Genomic DNA, 25,592 nt, shown 5'->3' with positions numbered 1-25,592 from the left:
GGTTTATGCATTTTTTGACCTTTAAAAAATGGTATTTTCAGCAAACTTCCTCCTCCCCACCTCGCCCTTGTTAAATATTTCATCTCAACTGGAAAATACCCACAACAATAATTTTTTTTTATGGTTTTAGCCTTTCAGTAATAAACCAAAACAAACAGTAGGGAGCTTAAAAGGCCTTTCAGCTGAGAAAGATGAAAGCAGATGCCTCTGGTTTAGATTATTGTTAGAAAGCACAAGAGTCCGATGCTTCTGGAAATCCTGTGAGGAAGAGCGAGCAGGAGGAAGAGCAGGTGCCATGAGCACCCCCTCCCTGACCTGACATGCTGGTAGTAATTCTCTTCCCTGGTAGCTGAGATGGTAAAGAGTCTGCCTGCAATGCAGGAGACCTGGGTTCAATCCCTGGGTCAGGAAGATCCCCTGGAGAAGGAAATGGCAACCCACTCCAGTATTCTTGCCTGGGAAATCCCACGGACAGAGGAACCTGGTGGGCTACATCCCATGGGGTCACAAAGAGTAGGGCAGGACTGAGCAACTAACACACACACACACAGGGTGTGTACATGCATCTAAGAATCTCATTATCTGAAGTGGGATCCCTCTTCCCCTCCCTGTAGCTGGAACCCTCTTGGGTACTCATTTTTTTCCTACAAAACCACCGAGGAAACAGTAATGCCTGTATGGCTTAATGATCTGAGTGCAGCAACAAAGATACCTTCAGGCTGGAAGGCATGGTTTCTAAATGCAGCTTTTTGCTTAGACCACTGACTTCAGTGCATTTGTTCCTGTAACTTTGAATTGTCCAGAGCTGCAGTATTTTAGCAACAAGCAAATATGCACTCCTGTTCTACTTATGGGTTTCCCTGGTGGCTCAGACAGTAAAGGATCTGCCTGCAATGTAGGAGACCCAGGTTCGATCCCTGGGTCAGGAAGATCCCCTGGAGAAGGGAATGGCAACCCACTCCAACATTCTTGCCTGGAGAATTCCATGGACAGAGGGGCCTGACAGTCTACAGTCTGGAATCACAAGAAATCAGACATGACTGAGCATCTAACACTTTCAAACCATTCCTTTCCACAAGATTTTGTTAAATCCATTCTTTCCACCTAGAAAAGTCTGCCAATTCATTTGTTCAGACATTTGTTCAGCCAACAGTTAATGAAAACCTACTGGGTGCTAGAGCCCGGGGATTCAGAGACAAATAAAATGTTGTCTTTCAAAAGTGCATGGACAAGTACACAGGTGTTAAAATATCTGGTGGCAAGTGCCATGATTGGCATGGTCTTCAAGGCTATGTGGATACCCAACCTATGAGGTCAGGAAGTCTTAGAAGAGAGGATAGCTTCTTCTCAATTAATGACTTAGGAGCTGTCCTCCTTCCAAGTCCATCCACATTCAGCACTTCTTTCTCTGAGCGTTGCCAGTTGTCCCTCATGTGTGGTTTTTTGTTTATTAAAAAAAAATTTTTTTTTTAATGAAGATTTTTTTTTTGATGTGCACCATTTTTTAAATCTTTATTGAATTTGTTACAATATGATTTCTATTTTACATTCCTTGCAGTTTGGCTGCAAGACACATGAGATCTTAACTCCCCGACCAGGGGTTGAACCCACATGCCCTGAACTGGAAACTGAAGTCTTAACCACTGGACCACCAGGGAAGTCCCATATTTGTTTTAGATTTCACAAATGAGATCACATGGCATTTGTCTTTCTTTGTAGACTTATTTCACTTAGCATAATGTCCTCAAGGTCCACACGTGTTGCTGCAAATAATATGATTTCCTTCTTTTTCATGACTGCATTGTATTCTTCTGTGTGTGTGTGTGTGTGTTTCTTCTAGTATTTTTTGTTGTTGTTATGCTTATTTCTTTTTTATGTTATGTTTACTTTTTTAGACTCTTGCCTGTCTCTTCGATGGAACAATTAAACAATGGGCTTATGGATATTTTGACTCTTTTAAAAAGAATAATTTCAACAAACTTCCTTATCCCCCAACTCTTTGTTAAATATATATATCAACTAGATAGCATATGGTATCACTCTGAGGGAGGGATGTCCATCAAGACTGTTAGGTTAAGTGAGCTCATTCCTTCATTTGTTTGCTCAATAACCACATTTTAAGTACCTGTATGTTTTACACTTCTTAAAACGTGAACAACAACAACAACAAAACACAGTTCTTTCTTCATGGAGCTTAGTGATAGTATAAGCCAATAGTTAAAAATATAAAGAAACAAAAATATAAAACAAAATCTGGTAAGAAGCACTATGAACCAAAATGATAAAAAATACAGCTTTGGGGAAGGTGGGCCCATGGTTTTTCTTTTCTTGTCCTGTGCTTGTTTTCATAAGTGTGTTTGTTGGCTGCCTCCAGGGTCTGCGGGGGAGACATGGTGCTGGTGGGTTAGTATATGGGCTTATAGGAATGGCTCTGAATCACAGCAGGGGCTGTGTTGGGGATGGGTGATGGGCACAAGCTTGAATCTGCTCTTAGAGAGGCTTGCTGAGTAGATATCAACTCTCAAGGGTGCCCTGATGCAGGCACCTAGGCATCCAGGGCCCTGTGAGGGTCCCCCCAGGCACACACCTCACTGGCTCAGAGCCCTGCTCCCTTTCCTACAGGGGTGTCCTCCTGGGTGTGCTGGGACCTCCTTGAGCTTCTCCTGTGCTTTCCTGGTAAAGGCAACACCCCATGAGCAGTGTTCGGGGTCATTAAGTTTCCGGTCAAAACAGTGAGCAAGTCAGCTTTAATTTCTGACAAAGAGGTATAAACTAAAAGTGCAAGTTATGTGCTTTGAAAGAAGGTAAATTTGGGTGCTAGAGAAAGGAAGACTGGATGCAGGATGATAAAGCAAACCCCTGCTATCCCGATGATGACCAGAGCCTGGTTTCAAACGGATTTCTCTCTGTTTTCCTGAGTGACTACAGAGAGGGCCAGGCAGGGTATCTTGAGCAGTGAGGCGTGTTTGCCATTTGCTTGGTATAGTTGGTATGATAGATAACTTATCATACTAAAGTTATTTAAGAACTTTTGTGTCTGGTGGTAGACTTTTTTTTTTTTCAATTTTATTGAGCTATAATTGATAATTAACATTGTATTAGTTAAAGTGCATAGCATTATGACTTGATATGTGTGTGTGTGTGTTAGTCAGACATGCTCAGTCATGTCTGACTCTTTGCAATCCCGTAGACCACCAGGTTCCTCTGTTCATGGAATTCTCCAGGCAAGAATACTGGAGCGGATAGCCGGATAGCCATTCTCTTCTCCAGGGGATCTTTCCAACCCAGAGGTTGAACCTGGTTGCAGACAGATTCTTTACTGGCCAAGTCACCAAGGAAGCCCTATATATTCATGTAGCAATAAATAAACACCACAGTAAATCTAGTTAACATCCATCATATCAGCTAATTCACTTTTGTGTGTGTGTTGAGAACTTTTAAGGTCTACTATTTTAGCAACATTCAAATATACAAAACATTATTGCTAACTACAGTTACCATGCTGTAATTCCATCCCCAGAACTTATTTATCTTATAATTGGAAGTTTGTACCTTTTGACCTCCTTATCCTTTTGAAGTCTGTTTAAAGGGAGGCTTAAAATGGCCCTTGTTCTTTTTTTATATAGCTCAAGAGCTTTAGCAGTAAGCTGTGAAGCTTGAGGATATTCCAGAATTGGGTGAGATGTCCCACAGTTGGAGGCTGCAAAGAGCAAGACACTGTGTGCAGTGACAGGCTCGGCCTCTCTGGGTCACTCTCAGGACCCCAGCCAGACTCCCCCTGGACCAGGCCCAGATGGAACAGCCTGACCAGCTGGCACAGCGGTCGCCTTTCTTGTGTGTTAGATGTGAGATGTGTTCAGTGAACCATCTGACAGCCAACCCACATGCTCTAATTGGTGCCTGCTGGGTGCCCTGCCCGTGCAAGATCACCATGGGGACAGATAGCCCAGAGCAGCCAGGGGGACGCCACGCCTGATGCAGGCCCTGCACCCTGGAGGGTTTGCGGGTGACCGTGCACCTGCAGCTGGCCTTGGCCAGTGGTTCTCACTGTTGGGCGTGAAATAAGAATTTCTACAGGTTCTTGTTAGACTGGGTTCCGGGATCCCAGCCTGGGAGATTTTGGTTTATGGGGTCCAAGTTGGGATCTAGAAATGTGAACTTTTGACAAGCACACCTGGACATTCTGCTAGTATATAGATGAAACCAGCTTGAGAAACCCTGTCTTTATGCAGCTAAGCCTTATATATTTTTTCTTTTAATCTACTAAAACTTTACTTTTTGAAGCCACTTGATACTTGATTGATACATAAAAGATTGTACACATTTAATGTATGGGGGTTTCCCAGGTGGTGCTAGTAGTAAAGAACCCGCCTGCCAGTGCAGGAGACATAACAGACATGGGTTTGATCCCTGGGTCAGGAAGATCCCCTGGAGGAGGGCATGGCAACCCACTGCAGTATTCTTGCCTGGAGAATCCTGTGGACAGAGGAGCCTGGTGGGCTACAGTCCATGGGGTCACAGAGAGCTGGACATGACTGAAGCAACTTGCCACGCATGCATACATCTGTGATGCCATCACCACCATCAAGGCCAGAACCATATCTATCACCTCCCAAAGTTTCCTTCAACCCCCTTTTTTATTGATTATTATTATTTCGTGGTGAGAACACTTAAGATCTACCCTCCTAGCAGATTTTAAGCACACAATACAGCATTGTTAACTATAGGCATTGTGCTGTATAGCAGATCTCTGAAATTATTTATCCTACATAACTGATACTTTGTATCATCTAACCATCATCTCCCATTTCCTACTCCTCACAGCCTCTGGCAGCCACCATTTTATTCTCTGGCTCTATGATTTCCACATATAATTGAGATCATGCAGTATTTTCCTTTCTGTGTCTGGCGATTTCACTCAGCATAATGCCCTCCAGATCGATCCGTGTTGTCACAAATTTTCTCCTTCTTTTTAGACAGCCCAATCTTTGATGGGAGAAAATGCTACATGGTCCCAGGAGCAGGACTGCTTGAGTCAGCTTTTTACAGAGCCTAGCCTTTCTCTAGCCCTGATGTACCCACTCTGGCCCGAATTCCCTAGGCCTACAAACCATGGTGAGGTAGTTCATAGTTAGTGTTGTCAAAGGTGCCCTCTCCCTGATACAGAAAAGTAAAGCCACCCAAAGGAAACAAAAGTAGGAGCCTACTGAAATACTATCATCATTATTGCTATTGCCAATATTTAACATTGCAGTTGTTTACTGGGAGCCACAATAGGTCATACGGACATCTCAGGTGGCTCAGTGGGTAAAGAATCTGCCTGCAATGCAGGAGATGCAGGAGACATGGGTTCAATCCCTGGCTTGGGAAGATCCCCTGAAGGAGGGCACAGCAACTCACTCCAGTATTCTTGCCTGGAGAATCCCGTAGACAGAGGAGCCTGGTGGGCTACAGTCCATAACGTTGCCAAGAGTTGGACACGACTGAAGCAACCGAGCACACACATAGGTCACATACTCTTCTAAATTCCCTGCATATTATTGTGTTTAAGTCTATGGAATATTCTTTGAGGTCGGTACTATTATTACCCCCATTTATTTTACCAATGAGGATCCTTAGAGAGAAAGAGATTACATAACTCGCCTGGGATTGCACAATTTGTAAAGGAACAATTCATGACTACGGAACGCCAGTGTGGAGGCCTCCTACCTCATGAAAATGACATGGGACTGGAAAAAGAGAAGGGTTTCTGCTTCTAGGCTTTAATTTTCTTACCCATAAAATAAGGGGTTTGAATGATGTGATCTCTCAGCAGGGCTGACTTTGTTTGTCCAACCTGTGCAGTCAAACAGGGCCCTGGGATCAGAAGTGTCTGAGGTTTGGTTTCATGCTCTGCTGTTGCCACCTTGAAATTGCTAATAATTTTTGAACAAGGAGCCTCATGTTTTCATTTTTCGCCCTGCAAAATAAAGCTGATCTTGTCTCCCAAGGGCTCTTCTTGTTGTGACACTGCATTTTTTTCTCAGCTCCTTTATAGATCCTTGACAATTCTCTGTGTGTTCTTGGCCTTGGAACTGCCTTCTGCAGGGGTGATGGAGCAATGGACTGAACTGAGCTTCATAGAGAGGAGAGTTTCTGGCTGGTGATGAGGGTCCATGGTGTGTCTGCAGGGGCTGGTGGTGAATGGCTGGTGAAGCAGAACTCACAGAGAGCTTTCAGTGGCTCAGGGTGGTGTCACATGCAAACTGCAACTGGCTCTTGGCAACTGCCTTGTCCCCAGCCTGTCTCAGGTGTTGTAGGTGTGGTCACTAAGCGGCCCATCTACAGCAATCCCTCCATGCAGGAAACAAATGAGGACTCGAAGTTGGAGTTAATGAATTCAGTTCTCCCAGAGAGGCAATTTGGGCCTGGACTGACTGCCTCAACCGCTTCTTTGGCCCTGGTCCCCAGCCTCACTTACCTACCAGTAGCCCTGCTCCCAGCCCTTGAGAGTCCCAGGAGTGGATCCTCATGTGTGCCGCCTGGAAGAAGCTTTCTAAAACATTGGTTTCTTTGAGGCAATGTCTAGTGCCACGATACACACAGTGCACAGGCTTCATCACACTTGCTGCTGGAACGGTTTGGCTCAGGAACAAGGGAAGGAGATGTTTACGGAGTGCTTATCATGTGACCTCCTTCCTCTCTTTCCCAGCTCTTCCTCTGAGTAAAGTTCTAGTCCCATTTACCTTCTAAGGAAAAAAAAAAAAAATTAAAGGGTGCTTATTGGGGTTAATGACTTAGATTACTATCAGTGCCGAAACAAAAAAATTTAGACACAGGCAATCCATCCAAAGTGTAGGATAAAAGGTTTGTTCTTCAAACCTTGATGCTTAAAGACAGAACAAAGATAAACCATGAGGGAAGTGTCTGCGTGTGCCTGTGTGTGAAAGTGTGTGTCTATTTGTGTGTGTGTGTAGATTAGGATGGTGAAGAAAGGTGTGACATGTTCTCTTGTCCTAAGTGAAGCATTTCCCCCCTCCTTGCTTCCTCTCCCCTTCCTGTGTCTAGATCTTTTATAAATTATGTTTTGAAGTCCTTCCCTCATCTAAGCTTACCGATCACTTCCTCCGAGAAACCCACCTGCATCCAACCTCAGTCTGGGTCAACTATCTACTATTATCCCCCAGAGCATGAGTAACTAGTAGCTTTTTAGTACCTGCACACCCCTTTGCACTGCAGTTGTTCACTTACTTATTGTAGCCTCAGGGGCTGTGATCTCCAAGACGGCGGGGCTGTCTTGCTCACCCAGTGAAGATTAATAAATGTTTGCTAAAAGCGTGCAAGGAGCTCATGGCAGCTACTGGGTCCAGGAGTCTCCAGTGTGAAGACAGATGAGTTGAGTGGAGTACAGCGGAGGCAACCCCACCTGAAGGGCCCAGCCAGGAAAGATGTTTAGAAGTCTGTATTTCACGCTCACTGGGTCCCCCGTGCAGAGGACTTCACTTACATTACCCTATTTAATCCTTACCACAATAAAGTGGGTTCTGATTAAAATTTTACGTAGAAGGTAGCTGAATCTTGAACTGAACCTTGAAAACTGGTCAGGCATAGAAGATAGAGAAGGGCTTTCCATCCACAGAGGGCAAATTGAACTCTGTTCCAGGCGTGTGACCATAGCTCAGGTGAGTGTGTCTATGCTGGAGGTCATCATGGTGGAGTGAAATGGGAAGACATGCAATTTACCTGAGCCCTCTGCTCCTGGAGGCAGTAACTGTTAAGAGATCTTCCCACCCTTCTGTGTTCCAATAAGATCTAACTACAAAATCCACTACCTTGATCTCTCACGTGCCAAGATAGGGCCGTCTCATTTCTTCTTCATGACTTCTGTCAGCCTTACCCATGACTCCCTGGTTTACTTGTGTCTATTATCAGATTTGAGGCCCCTTCCTATTCTTTGATATGTTTCTTATTCATTCTTCCTATTGTAACGCCTGAATAAAATCACCTCCTTCATTGTCTGGCACATATCGTCCTGCACAGGGGTTACATCTGGCAAGAAAGGGAGGGGCTAGATTGTGGGGGCCTAGGCAGCCATGGGCAGGTGTTTGGACTTGATCCTGTATGCATGGGAAGCCAGTGATGGGGTGAAAGAATTTTTTACAGAGGAATGGAGAAATCTGATGCTTATTATAGAAAGCTCCTTCTGTTTTCTGTATGTGAGAAGGATTGAAGGGAGAATTAACTAAGACAAAGAAATTTCATATTCTGATAGGAAAGGATAGTGCTCTGAGCTAGGGTGGGATGGGCTATGGGTGATGTATCAAGGGTGGTATCCTCTAGGACATACATTGTACCTGGATGGGAGGCCATGGGAAGAGTCTAGGCAGAGTCCTATTCGTGTCCAGGTGGTGCTAGTTCACTGACATTATCAGCCATCATAGGAGAGGAGGTCCTTAATCTGTACCATGGAAAATGAGCAGGATGGACAGCCATAGGTAGGCGACAGCATATAAAAGGTACAAGAAGGTTATGATAGTACCATCAGACACAAGAACTCAGAAGCAGATGCCTACAAGGCTCTACAAATGTTTTTATGATGGGAATTAGGGGGAAGAGGCTTAAGGCCTACATAGCTTCCCTCCCTCTAACTGGGCCATCTGTGGTTTCATGTTTGGCCAAATGCTAGTTCTGTTCCTATTAGAGAAGAGATCCCCTAGCACCATGGTCTCAGCCTGGATCACTTTAGGGAAGGCTACAGGGAAGGTGGAAGATACAGGCATCAAGGAACCCAGAGGGATGGCTGTTGTAGTTTTCATTCATCTACTCTTAGTGACAATGAGGCCTAATGGGAGACCTGGTTCTGGGTTCCCTCAGCCTCTCACTTGCAAATCAACACTAAGAAATGCTGGCTTTTAATGGCAATCAAAGGGTGAGTTGCTTCTACGTAGGTGCCAAGCTTGAAGGCGGTGGACGTTCAGGTGCTAATTCCTCAGAGAGGGAGGCACCTTTGTAATCTGTCTTTATAAGCCTGTGCTCAGGCTGGAGCTGTGAATTGTAGATAGCCTGGTGAAACATTCTTCCCAGTTGTTCTTAAGATATTGGTTGGTTTTTTTTTTTAAAGTGTTTTTCACACATTAATACCATTTTCAGGCTTTAAAAAAAAATCTGGTCTTTGATTGCCTGAAAGCTTAATGTAGATGTAAGCACTTTCCTGGATTCTCAGTGAGAAATGTTACATTAACGTAATTACAGCAATGATGATTCATATGGCTCTGGTATCACAAATCTGGGCCTACAGAAAACTCTTCACATAGAGCTCCAACTTCATCTCTTTCCTCTGAGTTTGACATCTCCATTCTGCATGGTGGCTGCTGGGGGAGGCTGTGAGCCTCAGCTACCCTTGGGGACTCCCCTCACACCAAGGCCTTCAGGACAGTTCATATGCTGGGTGCTTCCCGGTTACTTCTGGAACCAGTCTTCTGCTCTGATATCCAGGCCCAGAAAACCAGCTGTTCACTGCCTCTCACCACCTGGCCTCTCCATAGAAATCACAAAATCCTGAGGTCTCAGTACCTGAGTATGGAATTAGACATCTTTCCTATCCTCACAGTACTCTCTCTCCAGACTGTAATGATTCAGATGTCAAAGGGGAAGCATTTTGAGACAGATTTCTAGAGGAAGTGATGTTAAACATAAAGGGTAGAGATATTAGTCAGGCAAACTGCAGAATGTGATTGGGCCTGCAAGTAGGTCAGGAATTTGGTAAAGGGCTCCTTCCTGGGTCTTGGGTGGATGGTCAAGCTACATGGCTAATCATTCAAGATGTCCTCCTACTGGAAGAATCCACACAGAACCAACAGAGAGCCGACACTGGGGTGTTGAATGTGCTCTCACAATTCATCTTCCTCTTCCCTTCTCTGTATTTTAACTATTGATTGGAAGCCTATTATAAAAACTTCAAGGTCTTGACTTTCTGTCAGCAAACTTCCTAGTTTTAAAATATTCTGTCCTAAGCAACCAGAGAGTGGTAACTTTCCCAAAGTAATACCCAGTTCAGTGAATAAATTCTATAAGTCTACAGATCTGAAGAGGGCCAGCCAGGGATGTTGTATGAATTTGTGAGATACAGAGAGGAAGGGGGAGATTGTGGGTGGGGAAACAGTAAGATGGTTGGCAAAGGTCTGGTTTTTATTTAGCCATTCCTCTTTCTTTAAGGGCTTTGGTTTCGGACTTAGGGTGTGTTAGTCCATGGAAGTGAAGCCAGAAGCAGCTACTCTAGGATTTATTTGCCTCTGAGGACAGTAGCTCCTGCTATTTTAGGAAAGGTAGCATGTGCTTGGTGGGGATGGTGACTGGGGAGATTTCATGAGGTAGGAGAGATTTGTGTGAGTCAAAGGATTGCTTTTTCAATGTGGATAAAATATATTAATGAGGAACTATGACCAGTTTTCTGTCTTTTACATGTTCCCCAAATGATTGTGTTCTGTAGAATAGTGACATTCGCCTGCCATTTAATCCATGCTCCCCTGTGTTTCCTTGCATGATGGCAAAAAAGGTTTTTCCCATGTGCTTGTTATGAACCTACAATGTCTGAAACCCTAGTGCCAAGTAGCCAGGAGACTGTGGTGCAGAAGGAGGTGTGTATGCACATTATATACATCTGCGTACTCGTGTCTGTGTGTGTGAATGGGTTGCTTGGACCTGTGCGCATCAGGGTATAATTATGAGCTCCTTTCCTGTCTGAATTCCTTTGCAGGGTGTTTTGCAAGTGAAGGCCCATTTCTTTATAAAAATAGAATTGCTTTTCTAAGACAGAAATGCTGAATAAGCAGAAGGACAGCTCTGAGTTTTAGAAGGAGCTTTCCAGAAATTGGTGCAAGGAACTTGCTAGTGGTACTGGGAGATAGAAGGGGAGATGCACCGATCATGCTGTGTTTTGCATTTCAATCTCTGTGGATCCTCTCTCCCTGCCTATGCATATTTAAAATTCCTTTCAATATATAAATAGGATAATTCTCTCTCCTCATCCCCACCAGAGTTCATTTAACAGGCACAAAAAGAATTGCACATCCAGGCCTGTCTTTTCCTGCTTCCTGTTATTACTATTTATTGGTTTTTCTCATCTTCTTGTTTTCCCCTCTCCCGTGTTGCTCCCCTTAGATTAAACTGTGTTTCAGGATTGACCAGAGGGAGAAATGCCATTTCTTCAAAACAAAGCTGAGCCCAAGAGAGGTGATCTCCAAGCTGGTTTTGCTCTTTGGCACCAACCCAAACCTTCCAGAGCTCCACTCTGAATAGAAAGCCCTGGGCCTTAGACAATCTGGATTTTGACAACCCCCTCTTAAGGCCATCCTGTTGCATTATTGATAACAATTACCCATTTACCCCATGAATGAAGTCCTGACACTCTCCAGTGTCCCAAAGGCATAGGTGAAAATATTCTTGATGGGATGGATGCTGGGTGAGAATATGAGCTGGGATCTGGGGATCGGTGCCTATGAGAGTAGCCAGTCAGTCTTCTTTCTAGAGAAAAGCTCTCAGAAGCACTTGTTGAGTCTAATGATCTTGCTTCATGTTGCTAATGTGAATAACTCAATCATTTTGGAAGAAGTTAGATCTTGTATTTCAAACGCTGTCCAGATTTCAAAATGGCAGTTAGTGATGCCTATAGGACAGGAATGTCTTAGAATGACGTTCTGCATCATTATGCACACAGTGCAAGGGTCACCGAACTGGGATCAGAAGACTTGAGTTCTAGGCCTGCCTCTGTTAGTGTCAAGTTTACAATTCACTTCCAAACACAGATCTCACTTGGTTCTCACTTTATTGATACCCAATGATTTCTCTGATTACAACAAAATGACCAATTTTGGTAAACTCTTCGTTCATATTTGATGGCCAAAATATCTGTGTAGTGGGGCACAGAATAAGGCACTGACTTGTCACCTGTTATGTAAGCAAGTATGAAGGGCAGGAGGAATTATCCATTAAAATGTGATGAGCTTGATTCTGGGACACACTAGGATCTCATTCCATAAGTAGAGCTCTCACTGAACAGTGGACAGAATCCAGAAGCATGTTGTTGTTTAGTCATTAAGTCACGTCAGACTCTGTGACCCCATGGACTGTAGCCCACCAGGCTCCTCTGTTCATAGGATTTCCCAGGTTAGAATACTGGGACGGGTTGCTATTTCATTCTCCAGGGGATCTTCCTGATCCAGGGATCAAGCCCACGTCTTCTGCATCACCTGCATTGGTAAGCAGATTTTTTACCACTGAGCCATCACCACCAGGGAAGCCCCAGAAGCATGTGACCAAGGGAAAATATCACTGCTGTATTACTGAGCACAGAACCAAGGGGAAGTTTATAGCCATGTCTCTCAATTACAAATAAGGAGAGCTACCGATGTAACCTGGATATTTCTGAGGGATTCATTTGGGGTGCAACCCACCCCTAAATGTGGTCTGCCTTCTAAGGGAGCTATTGATTCAGAAGGCTGCTACCAGATCAGGGGGCAGAAGGGCAGATTTCTGATCTGGACAGAGCAGGGGACACAGGTGCAGTGCATGAAACTTGCAGGCGATGTCTCTACCTGGCAAACATTGCTTGTTTGCCTTCCTCTCCATATACTTTGCTGTCAACAAATCTACTTAGGAAACTGATCTCTGCAATCCAGGCTGTCCTCGGAGGCCCAGGTGATGTGTACACTGTGTCAGGTCCCCGGTCTCAAGAGCAAAGCAAGGACTTTCCTTACAGGCTAAGTCAAGGGATCCTCAGATTTCACCACTCTGTGAAATACTGAGAGACAGGTGGGCATAGCAATGAGTTTCAGCTCCTCACACAGAGCATGTGCCGGAGAGGAATCCCTGCTCTGTATTTCCTCCTGCCATGGCTTTCATCTGGGATCTGCGATCAATAATTTTCATATCTAGCTCACTTGGAGCTCACCCAACCATAGGTAAGGATAAGCACATGCTAGGCTGTTCCACTGGGCTTTCTGAAACACTAATCTATTATAATGGGATCCTGGACACTGACTCTGAAAGTCTTCACTTTTTCATTTCTTACAAATAAAGGAAAATATACAACCAATACTGGATACAGCTCAAGGGCTGTAGTGAGCTCATTGACATGGATTACCTTATGTAATTGTCCCCAGGTAAAAGTCATTGTCCTTACAGAATATCTTTGGCACCAAGGGGAGTATAATGGGTCTGCACTTTCCCTGTGAATTTATCAACAGGGACATCACCAGAGTCCTATGCTGATATCATATTACTGATGAGCCTGACCCTCTTGAAGAAAGACATTCCTGATAGGGAGCATAAATGCTCAGGGCCTGATCCTGTGGAACCTGCTGTCTCTGTGGTTATATAGGCAGCAGCGATTCAAGACCATTTTGATAACTGTGAAAGGACTCTTGATTTATTTAAAATTTTTAAAATTTTTTATCAGCTAGCAACAAAAAGAAGTTTTATTTTTATGTTCCACCAGGTATCACATGATTTAGCTATCATGCAAAAGAGCATTTGGTAGAATCTCTTTTTTGACTCTATACTTCTTTAGCTGTCTCTCACACGTTCTCCTTTATCTGATGAAATCTACGTATGCAAATGGCTGACTCACTTTGTTGCACAGCCAAAACTAACACAACAGTGTAAAGAAGCAACTATACTCCAATAAAAATTAACAAACCAAGCCCTTAACTAAATGACTCTTGACTTTAAAGATCCTCAAACCGAATGAGGTGCACGCCCATGAGTTGTTGGAGTACAAAGTTATTACATAGTATTAAAAAGCAGAGACATCACTTTGCCAACAAAGGTCCCTAAAGTCAAAGCTATGGTTTTTCCAGTAATCATGTACGCATGTGAGAGTTGAACCGTAAAGAAGACCGAGTGCCGAAGAATTGATGCCTTCGAACTGTGGTGCTGGAGAAGACTCATGAGAATCCCTTGGTCTACAAGGAGATCAAATCAGTCAATCCTAAAGGAAATCAACCCTGAAAATTCAATGGAAGGACTGATGCTGAAGCTGAAGCTCCAACACTTTGGCCACCTAATGTGAAGAGTCGACTCATTGGGAAAGACTGATGTTGGGAAAGACTGAATGCAAAAGAAGAGGGTGGCAGAGGATGAGATGGTTAGATAGCATCACCAGCTCAATGGACATGAATTTGAGCAAGCTCTGGGAGATAATGAAAGACAGGGAAGCCTGGTGTGTTGCCGCACATGGGGTTGCAAAGAGTTGGACACAATTAGCGACTGAACAGCAATGAACAACAGCAGATCCCTGATATCATCTGAATTCTCCAAACTTGCAAATGCCATGATGGTAGAAAATTTCCCAATAGAATGCATGTGCTAAATGAGCCAAAGAAGCACCGCAGAGTATTCTTGGAATGCAGCTCTGAACATGCAGCTTGGCTCTCTTATTTTCATCAACTTCAGCACCTCAGCCATTCCACATCTGAGCCTCAGCAAAATTATAAACGACCCAAGGCCAGGTGCCTTCAGGGTGTCTTTAGAGTCTCCACTGTTTTGTAAATGATATCAGCAAATGGCACACATCTGTCATATTTGACTAGCAAAGCAGACTTGAGGATTTTGGTTCCTGGTCTTTTGAACATTCACACTTTCTATTTTTATTTTTGTTGTTTGATTGTCTTAGGTACTGTCACTAGAAAACAGCCTGCACCCTAGAGCTAAATTGCATGGGATTCAGTGCTAGCCCTGCTACTTCCTAGCTTTGCAATCTTAGGCAAGTTGCTTAACTTTTCTGTGCCTCAGTTTCTATACTTGTAAAGTGTTGACAACAGTAGGATTGTTTTAAGGATGAAATGAACTCATGCACTAACAGCTCTTAGAACTGTGCCTGACAGTAGAAGCACTTTACAAGTGTTAGCTCCTCTTATTGTAAGTCACCATGGCTGCTAGAGTTGACATCTGGAAGGTGTGCTGAATAGCATGTCCTGCATGAAAATATGATAATGGCTCTTGTGTTTGCAACTAGTATCTATTAATTAAGAAACCATCATTTGTACTCTGTAATTATATTTATTAAACCCTAACTCCTATCATAACAATAATTAGTTCTTGCTAATTAAATTTATCAAATTCCCCTTGGATTCATATCTTAGGTAAATATTTAGTAGCCCTACACTAATTATTTTAATCAACATGGAGTGTATTTCAAATGACTACAAATAGTTATAACTAATTAAATTGAGTACAAAATAATATCTTATGTAATAAATTTGCAGGTGCTAAAAAGAGTGGGAATGAACCACAGGATAATGTTTCAGGACCTAACCACCTGACTTGGTGACTGCAGCATTTCCAAAGCTTAGCCAACTTGCTAGGGGAAGTAGCCTGAGAAAGTTTATTGTTCTTCTTCTGATTTGTCTTCTACTGCAATGTTTTATGCATGCAGCAAACTCTGTGTGTAATTTGAGAACATGCCTCATGATTTGGAATTGGATGCATCAATACTAGTGATTAACACAGAAGCGGGAAGCCAGCAACAGCAGCAGTAGGGCAAATTCCTGCTTCAAAGAGTCTGAAGGAAGAAAGGCAAACTCTCTGATGTTCCTTCTTCTGCAGGCTTTGTTTCCTCATCCTGAAACTGCACTGTCAATTGTTTCTCCCGCTGGGAAGTCCTCCCCACCCTACCCAGCTTCTCCCAGCTCCTTCCTACCAAAGACCCTGAACCTTTGAATTACAGTCACCTGATTGGTATCCTGTTGCTAGGAAACTATAAAATGAATGTGTTGTATTTTATAATAAAGAGGCCTGTGACCCATCCTTGGTGAGACATGCACAATCAGGTGTGGCCCCATGTGGAACTGACCAGCACTGACCACTCCCCTCTCCTCTCCTCTGCTCCCTTCCAGAGTCTTGGTGAGATAACTGGCTCGAGTTAAAGGTGTCCACCCCGTGGTCCCCCGTAGGATTGTCTGTGGCCTGAATGAGGGGTCTGTCCATGGCTAGGCTTGGAAGGATGGTCGTCTGTGTCTGGAACAGGGGGTTCAATCGATGCCCAGGATTGGGGGGATGTTCAATTCACAACGGAGTTTCAATACTCATTCTGGGGTGGGAATTAGAGTGTAGACTATTGTGAAGTGCTATTAGGGAGAGGCAAGAAGGAAATGACCACTGAAGCCCTGGCAGCTGGATTATATTGTAATACAAATAGTTCATCTCCAGAATAATGAGTTCAAATATTACACAGTCTATGTAGAAAACTAAATCTTTTCAAAATCATCTTCAGCCCTTCCTTGTAAACGACAAGTGAATGATCATAGACAAGCAGCCAACAGTGGATGCCCAGGGCATTGTGTCCAGCATCACCCCAGGCTATCCTGACCTTCCCTTTTCATCAGGTGGCTGGTGGGAGGTGGGGGCTGCCTCTTTGCAGCTTACATACTTCATTCTATTTTTGTGGAGGAAGTGTCTCAAGTGGGCATGGGAGGGGTCATTGGAGACATATCAGACAGTGGATCTGCACTTATGCTCTCAGAGAAGTTCAAACACACAAAAGAGTTATAGAAGATGCACGAACTTTATCTCCCCTTCTCATTAAGCTGTCATCCACATTCAGTGTGGATCTATTTCCTGGTTCTGCATATCACTTTCCCTCCGTCTAGCTCCCTTTTGAGTATTTGTGATCACATGCAGCCACCTTTATGATAGATGAATCATTCCTATGGCAACCACAGTCATCATGAATCCTCTGAGTGAGCAGGCAGGAGAAAACAGCTTTCAAGAGAACAGAGATTCTAGGCGGACCTGGGGAGCAGAGAAACCTGAGAGCATTGAATGGATGGAGGTAGGATCATATCATGGGAACCAAAAAGGATGAAATGACTGAGGCCCAGAAAAGGGACTGGCTTTGCTCAACATCACACAGAGCTAGAACTCAGCCCTCTTTTATTCCTGTACCATGATGTACAAGTAAATGAATGAGCACAGACTTGCCATGTGTCAACTGAAGGCAAACAGGCCATATAATAGAACCTTTATGTGTTCTTCATTTGAACCCATTGGTCTGAATGTGAAGTTTTGTTCATAGAGTCTGATGCTTCAGGACTGAAACTGCATCTGGGTCTAAGACATGTTGTCTCTGAAAATATCATTCTTTTCTATCCCATTTCTTTTTTTTTTTTTTTTTAAGAAAAAACTTCTTGTTTTTTATTGGAGTATAACTATTAACTGTCCCATTTCTTTTCCAGGGAATATGCTCACTTGTAATAGTGGTAGTTTGGGGGGTCTCTGGCCAATGGAGGCAGCTCTGTATATAGCAATGATAAAGAATGTTGGCTTTGCCCCCTAAGTGAGGGTACTGTGGGACCTAGCGTTGTCCTTGCTGTGGTTGGCAGAGCATGCACGTACAGCTTATTTAATAGCACCTTATAGACAGGGCTTAGAGCAGATCTGCCTAAATGGAGCTGAGACCAGGTCATAGAAACACACGGCTTTGTTCCCTGGTGGCCACCACAAGGGCCTCACTCATCTGGTGCCTACCTGTCAGTTCTGAAGTTACCATCAGTATCTCAGCTCCATGCGTGAAGATGTTCCCCATCCCTTCCTCACCCAAAGATGTCCAGGGAATCCTTCCTTTAAAGGAGGAAATGCCTTATTTTTTGCTTTGAGCAATTTTTATCCCAGACTGTGACCGAAGAATAGGAAGAAAGCTTACATCTTCTAAAAGAATCCACTACAAAAGAAGGTGATGTGCACAGAAGGGAGGTATTGCAGCTGTTTCATTTTTGTGCCTTGCATAGGAGTCTCCTGAGATGGTGCCCTGAAGCATACCCATTGTTCTTTTCCTTTAATGGATCAACCAACAGAGAGCTAAAGCCCTTGGCTGACTGGGCAGAGAACCACAGTGTCTGAGCACATTAATACTTATTCTGAGAATAGCTGAGTTCAAATTGTCCTTATTCAATCCACTGCCATATAGCTGCTCTTAAGCCCTATCTATAAGGCACTAATGGCACCCAGTTCTGCTACATAATTTAAATCTAACAGATTTTTTTTTTAAATTTCTGAATTTGCAGCAGAATTTAGCATAACTGATCCCACACACCTTCACCTTCTTCTCATGGCTCTCATATCAATAAACTTTCCAGATTTTTCCTCTCTGTTGGCTATATCTTACTTTCTTTTGTTGGGTTTTCTCAATGCTTAATTCTAAACCATTTTCCCTCAGTTCAGTCACTCAGTTATGTCCAATTCTTTGCGACCTCATGGACTGCAGCACAACCAGGCTTTCCTGTCCATCACTAACTCCCGGAGCCTACTCAAACTCATGTCCATTGAGTCGGTGATGCCATACAACCATCTCATTCTCTGTTGTCCCCTTCTCCTCCTGCCTTCAATCCTTCCCAGCATCAGGGTCTTTTCCAATGAGCCAATTCTTCGTATCAGGTGGCCAAAGGATTGAAGTTTCAGCTTCAGCATCAGTCCTTCCAATGAATATTCAGGACTGATTTCCTTTAGGATGGACTGGTTGGATCTCCCTGCAGTCCAAGGGACTCTCAAGAGTCTTCTCCAACACCAAAGTTCAAAAGCATCATTTCTTTGGTGCTCAGTTTTCTTTATAGTCCAACTCTCACATCCACAAATGACTACTGGAAAAACCATATCTTTGACTAGATGGACATTTTTTGGTAAAATAATGTCTCTTCTTTTTAATATGCTGTCTAGGTTTTTCATAGCTTTTCTTCCAAGAAGCAAGAGTCTTTTAATTTCATGGCTGCAGTCACTTAATTTCATGGCTGATGACTGCAGCCATTTCCCCCTGTATTTATTGATTTTAAAGAATTTAGTGATCATCTCTGTCTATATTGTCCAGTATGGTAAATAATCACTATCCAGGTGTGGCTACTGAGCATTTGGAATGTGGGTATCTGAATTAAGATGCAATAAAAGTGTAAAACACACAACAGATTTCAGAGACTTATTACAAATAACAAAAGAATATTTTTATCTCATTAATAATTTTTATATTGATCCTTGCTAAAATGGTAATATTTGAATACATTGTATTAAGCAAAATGTACTATTTAAGAAGTTTCATTTTATATTTCTGTCCAGCGGTGTGCAATGAACATACCCAAACTTGTACAGTGAACATACCCAAACTTATCTCCAGCTCAGATTTCTTTAAACTCCAGACCATGTAACTAGTTTCCAACTTAACATTTCCCAAGGTTATCTGACAAGTGCTTCAAAAGCAACAGGAAAGGTAAGATTTATGTTTCCTCCTAAATACAGTCCTGTTTTAGTGACACTTCCCTTTTCTTTTCTCCATATGGTTTCCTTCTTCCAGCATTATAGACATGTAGAATGTCCAGGTAGGAAGACCATGTATTACACATGACCACCAATCCTATGGTTAAGTCTTCTCTGCATTATAAAATTTCTTTGTGGGCATCTGTAGTAAGGGGAAGCTCATTTCCTTATAAGGCAGCATATTTCATTGTAGACAGCTCTGTTAGAAAGTTTCCCAATATATCACACTACAATTGGATTTCTCAGAATTTCTAATCATGTTTTATTTCTGTCTCCTGAAGCCATACAAAACAAGTTTAATTCCCTTTCTACTTGTGAGAATTGTTTCATGTCTTGACTGCATTGACTTTTCTCAAGTTAAACATTTCTTGTTCAGGGGCTGTGGTTTCAAGTCTTCTCAATCATTCTTGCCACTTACATTTGAATACAGTATAGTTTTTCTACTTATTAATAATGTAGTTGTCAAACGGTCCACTGATTTCAATAGGCTAGCTGAAGACTTTTGGAAAGGGGTTATTTCTTTCAGTTCAGTTCAGTTTAGTTCAGTCGTTCAGTCATGTCCAACTCTTTGCAACCCCATGGACTGCAGCATGCCAGGCTCCCCTGTCCATCACCAACTCCTGGAACCTACTCAAACTCACTTCCATTGAGTCAGTGATGCCATCCAACCATCTCATCCTCTGTCATCCCCATCTCCTCCTGCCTATAATCTTTTCCAGCATCAGGGTCTTTTCCAATAAGTCAGTACTTTGCATCAGGTGGGTAAAGTATTGGAGTTTCTGCTTCAGGATCAGTCCTTCCAATGAATATTCAGGACTGATTGCCTTTAGGATTGACTGGTTTGATCACCTTGCAGTCCAAGGGACTCTCAAGAGTCTTCTCCAACACCAAAGTTCAAAAGCATCAATTCTTTGGTGCTCAACTTCTTTCGTAGTCCAACTCTCACTTGCGTATGTGACTACTGGAAAAACTATAGCTTTGACTAGACGGCTCTTTGTAGGCAAAGTAATGTCTCTGCTTTTTAATATGCTGTTTAGGTTTGTCATAGTTTTTCTTCCGAGGAGCAAGTGTCTTTTAATTTCATGGCTGCAGTCACCATTGCAGTGATTTTGGAGCCCCCGAAAATAAAGTCTGTCACTGTTTCCATTGTTTCCCCATCTATTTGCCATGAAGTGATGGCTCCAATTTCCATGATCTTAGTTTTTTGAGTGTTGAGTTTTAAGCCAACTTTTTCACTCTCCTATTTCACTTTCATCAAGAGGATCTTTAGTTCTTCTTTGCTTTCTGCCATAAGGGTGGTATCATCTGCATAGCTGAGGTTATTGATATTTCTCCAGGCAATCTTGATTCCAGCTTGTGCTTCAACCAGCTCAGCATTTCACATGATGTTCTCTGCATATAAGTTAAATAGGCAAGCTGACAAAATACAGCCTTGATGTATTTTGTATAAATAGTGATATAAATACATTATGTATGTATAAATAAGCAAGGTGACAAAATACTCCTTTCCCAATTTGGAACCAGTCTGTTATTCCATGTCCAGTTCTTTCTTTGGTCACATTAAATTCTGCACCTCTGCTAATACCACTTGGGAATATGTCCATTTGTTGAGGAGTCCCACCAAACACAAATACTGGTTTGTACAGGTCTCACTTTCATGTATATCCATTTATACCTTGGATATGCAATTAAGCCATGCCTCTTTCATCTTCTGTTTTACTGGTTTGTAATATTATATATTTGAAATTTGTGGTTATACTTATAGTTTAGCCCTTGTATAAGTAAGCTAATCTGGATGGTATTAATTCCTTTTATTTGTTTTGTGTATTAAATCAATGTCATCCAAAATTTGAGCCCTAAACCTGTATTTTCACATAATTATCAGCAGAAGTATATAAAGTACAGGATGAATGTTAGAGCTATGTTTTATATTATAAATCTCTTCTATCCATGTTAGTTGCTCAGTCATGCCTGACTCTTTGGGACCCATGAACTATAGCCCACCATTCTCCTCTGTCCATGGAGTTTTCCAAGCAAGAATTTTGGAGTGGGTAGCCATTCTCTTCTCTAGGAGGTCTTCCTGACTGAGGAATTGAACCCAAGTCTCCTGCACTGCAGGTAGGTTCTTTACTGTCTGAGTCACCAGGAAGTCGAAGTTATGTCAGAACATAATTCAACTCTCCAGATTACTGGTCATTTAACCAACCACAGGTTTAGGTGACAGGGCTTGGAAAATTCTTCATTATCACTTCAGATATTTCCTCTATCCTGTTCTGTCTCTTTCTGGGACTTCAACTGCATTTCCACTGAATATTTGATATGTCCCACTCCTCTTATGTTTTCTGTTCATTTTTTTTCTTCCCTTTTTCATCTTTTTGTGTCTCAACTGGGATTTCTATTGGCACTGACATATTGTCAAGTAGCTAATTTATTGCTATGCTGTTTTCACCCTACTGCTGAGCCTATCAGAGAAATTCTTCATCTCTGATGTAGTTTCTATTGGCAGAATTTCTATCTGACTTTTATAGTTTTCATCTCTCTGTTGATATTCTATATTGTTTATGCTTATCATCACCTTTTTTCCATTAGGCTCGAGATCAGCAAGTTTTTAATTTTTTTTTTAGTCAAAGGGCAGAAAGTAAATATTTTAAGCTTTGTAGGGTCTACAATCTCTCTCAAAACTATTCAGCTCTGCCATTTTAGTGTAAAGTTATACCTCAGTAATTGTAAATGAATGCGGTTGTGTTCATTAAAATTTTTTTTACAAAGGTAAGAAGAAGCTGAACTTTTCCTGAAGGCCAGGGCTTGCTGACCCGCTACTCTAGATCATTTGCAGTATTAATTATAGCTATTTTAATATACTTATCTGATAGTTCTGGTCATCCCTAAGTCTGCTTATATTGACTGCTTTATCAATTGACACTGAGTTCTTTACCTTGCTTTTTAGTTTGCCTCATCATTTTTTTTCAATTTATTTTTTTATTGAAGAACAATTGCTTTACAGAATTTTGCTGTTTTCTGTCAAACCTCAACATGAATCAGCCATAGGTACATCCCCTCCCTTCTGAACCTCCCTCCCATCTCCCTTCCCATCCCACCCCTCTAGGTTGATACAGAGCCCTTGTTTGAGTTTCCTGAGCCAGACAGCAAATTCCCGTTGGCTATCTATTTTACATATGGTAATGTAATTTCCATGTTACTCTTTCCATACCTCTCACCCTCTCCTCCCCTCTCCCCATGTCCATAAGTCTATTCTCTATGCCTGTTTCTCCACTGCTGCCCTGTACATAAATTTTTCAGTACCATTTTTCTAGATTCCGTATATGTGCATTAGAATACAATATTTATCTTTCTCTTAGGTTCTAGGTTCATCCACCTCATCAGAACTCACTCAAATGTGTTCCTTTTATGGCTGAGTAATATTCCACTGTGTATATGTACCACAACTTCTTTATCCATTCATCTGTCGATGGACATCTATGTTGCTTCCATGTTCTAGCTATTATAAATAGTGCTGCAATGAACAATGGGATACATGTGTCTTATTCAATTTTGGTTTCCTCAGGGTATATGTCTAGAAGTGGGATTGCTGGGTCATTGCTTCATCATTTTTGATTAAATATCAGAGATGGTATGTGGAAGAACAGAAATAACTAAAGTAAATATTATTTACTAAAGGAAATGGCACATCTTCTGTTAGGCTGTTAGTGCATAGGACTGAATCAGTCTGGTAATATTTCAACTGAAGTTTTGTTTTTGGCAGTTATTCTTACTACAGTGACCTCTGGTATAATGGAGGATTTTAAATCATCTGGTGATATGTTGTTTTCTTGTGTGTTTTGGGTAGAAAATAGTGTTGAAAGATTTTTTTTCTCAGTGTTCCTGTTCAGCCTTCAGCTTTCAGTGGTCTTAATATGAGCACATTACGTGGGGGTATCTCTCTCCTTATCTTGCCCAGGTGGTAGAATACTTGTTGATTGAAGTTAGATTTGTGATATTGACTGGGTTCTCTTATGTCAAAGTACTTGCATTAACTCATATTTTTGTACTTTTTTTTCTTATTTAAGGAAATACCATAATGATCCAAATAAAGTTTTACACATTTTTTTAAATTTGTAGCTGCATCATTGTCCTGAATTATCAGACTAATAACTTTGAGAAAGCAAAAATAGTGATTTTAGACATGATTATTTTTCTAGAAGAGGAGTACTGGCTCATAATAATGTTTCCTCTGTAGATTTAATTGAATCATATATAATCAATTCAATAATAGTTTATGGAATCTTGAGTTGATGTCAAGACAAGCCGTCTCTAGATTCCAGATCAGTCTTACTCCTCTTTAACCTGAGGTAATATTTGCTTTCTATGATTTTTCTGTGTCTCCTTCATGTTCTCATTATGTTAACAAATATGTAACATAACCACATGTTTGAAGTCCCTTTTTCTTAACGTCTTTTAACCTAATTTGGCCTAAGCCTCCTTCTTTTAATGTGTTTTTTTCTTTATAGCCTCCAAATAATTATAATTTACAATGTTACTACATTGTTTGATGTATTAGTTCAAGAAAAGTTTTTTTTTGTAATTAATGTGTCAAGTTTTAGGTTTAAACCTTGAGAAACAAGCTTGGATAAAATTTAGCCTTTACTTCCCAGGCCAGGTGCTAAGGCAGACATGTAACAGGTATTTAGCCAGGTGCATGTGATGAAAACAATAATAGGAGAATAGGTGATAAGCTATGACTAGGGTTGGCTGATAAGCTACAAAAAGGGCTGGGGAAGGAAATTCAGGAAGGTTTCAGAGAGTTTCTGGTATTCTTAAAGTCTTAAATGGTAAAGACTTGAACTTGATGCATGATACAGAAAAGAATATTTCAGACAATGTAAACCATGTACAAAGTAGCCTCATTCGTACATTTTCATAAATTCCCACAATGGTGAAACATGGTGGCAGGTAGTGGCAATAGATGAGGCTGGACAGGAAACTGAGGTCAGACTGTGAAGGTCATACTGGCTCACTGCAGAATTTGGACTTTGTCCTGTAGATGATTAAGATTAATGAAAGGATTTTAGATAGAGGAAACACATGATCCAATTTACAGTTTTAAAAGTGCACTTTCACTTGAGTGAGTATAATGAGACAGTGCAGCTTTATTGTTTAGACCCTGCAGGCATGATATATAGGGCTCATGAGCTACACAAGGGTCCTCAGATTGTGAGAGACATGGGAGAGGAGACACCTTAGCTTCATAGTTGGAAAACTGTCAAGTCAAAATAAAAATTACTTTAATTAAATGCCTATAAACCATGGAATTATGTTAACTGCAGCCAAATAAACTTTAAAATGGCTTCAAACAAATGGGAGAAATGTTGTGACACATAAGCAAAACTTGTAGAACACAACAATAAGGTGACTTTAGGCTCCCCCTCTCCCTTCAAATCTGTTCTGTGGGTGAGTTCTTTCTCTTTTTCTTTAGATAAAAAAGTATCAATTTGAGGAAAATCCTATGACTTCTCTAGTCACTCTTTAGGAACTAAAATTCTTATGGTTGGTCTAATCCCCCTAACAATCTTTGTTCAATAACTAGAATGCCCAGTTCTATTACTAATACTGTATTTTCATGTATGGTGTTAGAGAATGTTCTAATTATATTCTGTTACATGTAGCTTCCCATTTTCCCAGCACCACTTTAATGAAGAGATTGTCTTTTCTCTACTGTATACTCTTGCCTCCTTTGTCATAGAATAATTGAGCAAAGTGTGTGAGTGTATTTCTGGGCTCTCCATTCTGTTCCACTGATTTGTGTGTCTGTTTTTGTGCCAGTACCTTACTGTCTTGATTATTGTAGCACTGTGATGTAGTCTGAAGTTAGGGCACCTGATTCCTTCATCTCTGTTCTTTCTTGAGTGTTTTTGCTATTCAGGGTATTCTTGCCTGGGAAATCACATGGACAGAGGAGCCTGGTGGGCTACAGTTCATGGGGTTGCAAAGAGTTGGATATGACTTAGTGACTGAACAACAACAACAATTTATATAATACAGTACATCAACTATACTTCACTTTAAAAAGTTTACCACCATAAAAAAGGTCAACACTTAAAGTTAATAGTTCTTTTCTCCCTTGCTTTGGGACTTCTCTGGGCTGTTGGCTTGTATTGGAGAAGGAAATGGCAACCCACTCCAGTACTCTTGCCTGGAAAATTACATGGACAGAGGAGCCTGGTATGTTACAGTCCATGGGGTCAAAAAGAGTCAGACACAACTGAACAACTTGTCATCATTGGGACTTTTCTGGGCTGTTGGCTTGTATACAAAGAGAG

This window comes from Cervus elaphus, chromosome 11 (assembly GCF_910594005.1).
Source record: "Cervus elaphus chromosome 11, mCerEla1.1, whole genome shotgun sequence".
NCBI classification, from domain to species: domain Eukaryota; kingdom Metazoa; phylum Chordata; class Mammalia; order Artiodactyla; family Cervidae; genus Cervus; species Cervus elaphus.
The sequence above is the reverse complement of the archived record's forward strand: the minus strand, read 5'-3'. Positions refer to the sequence as shown.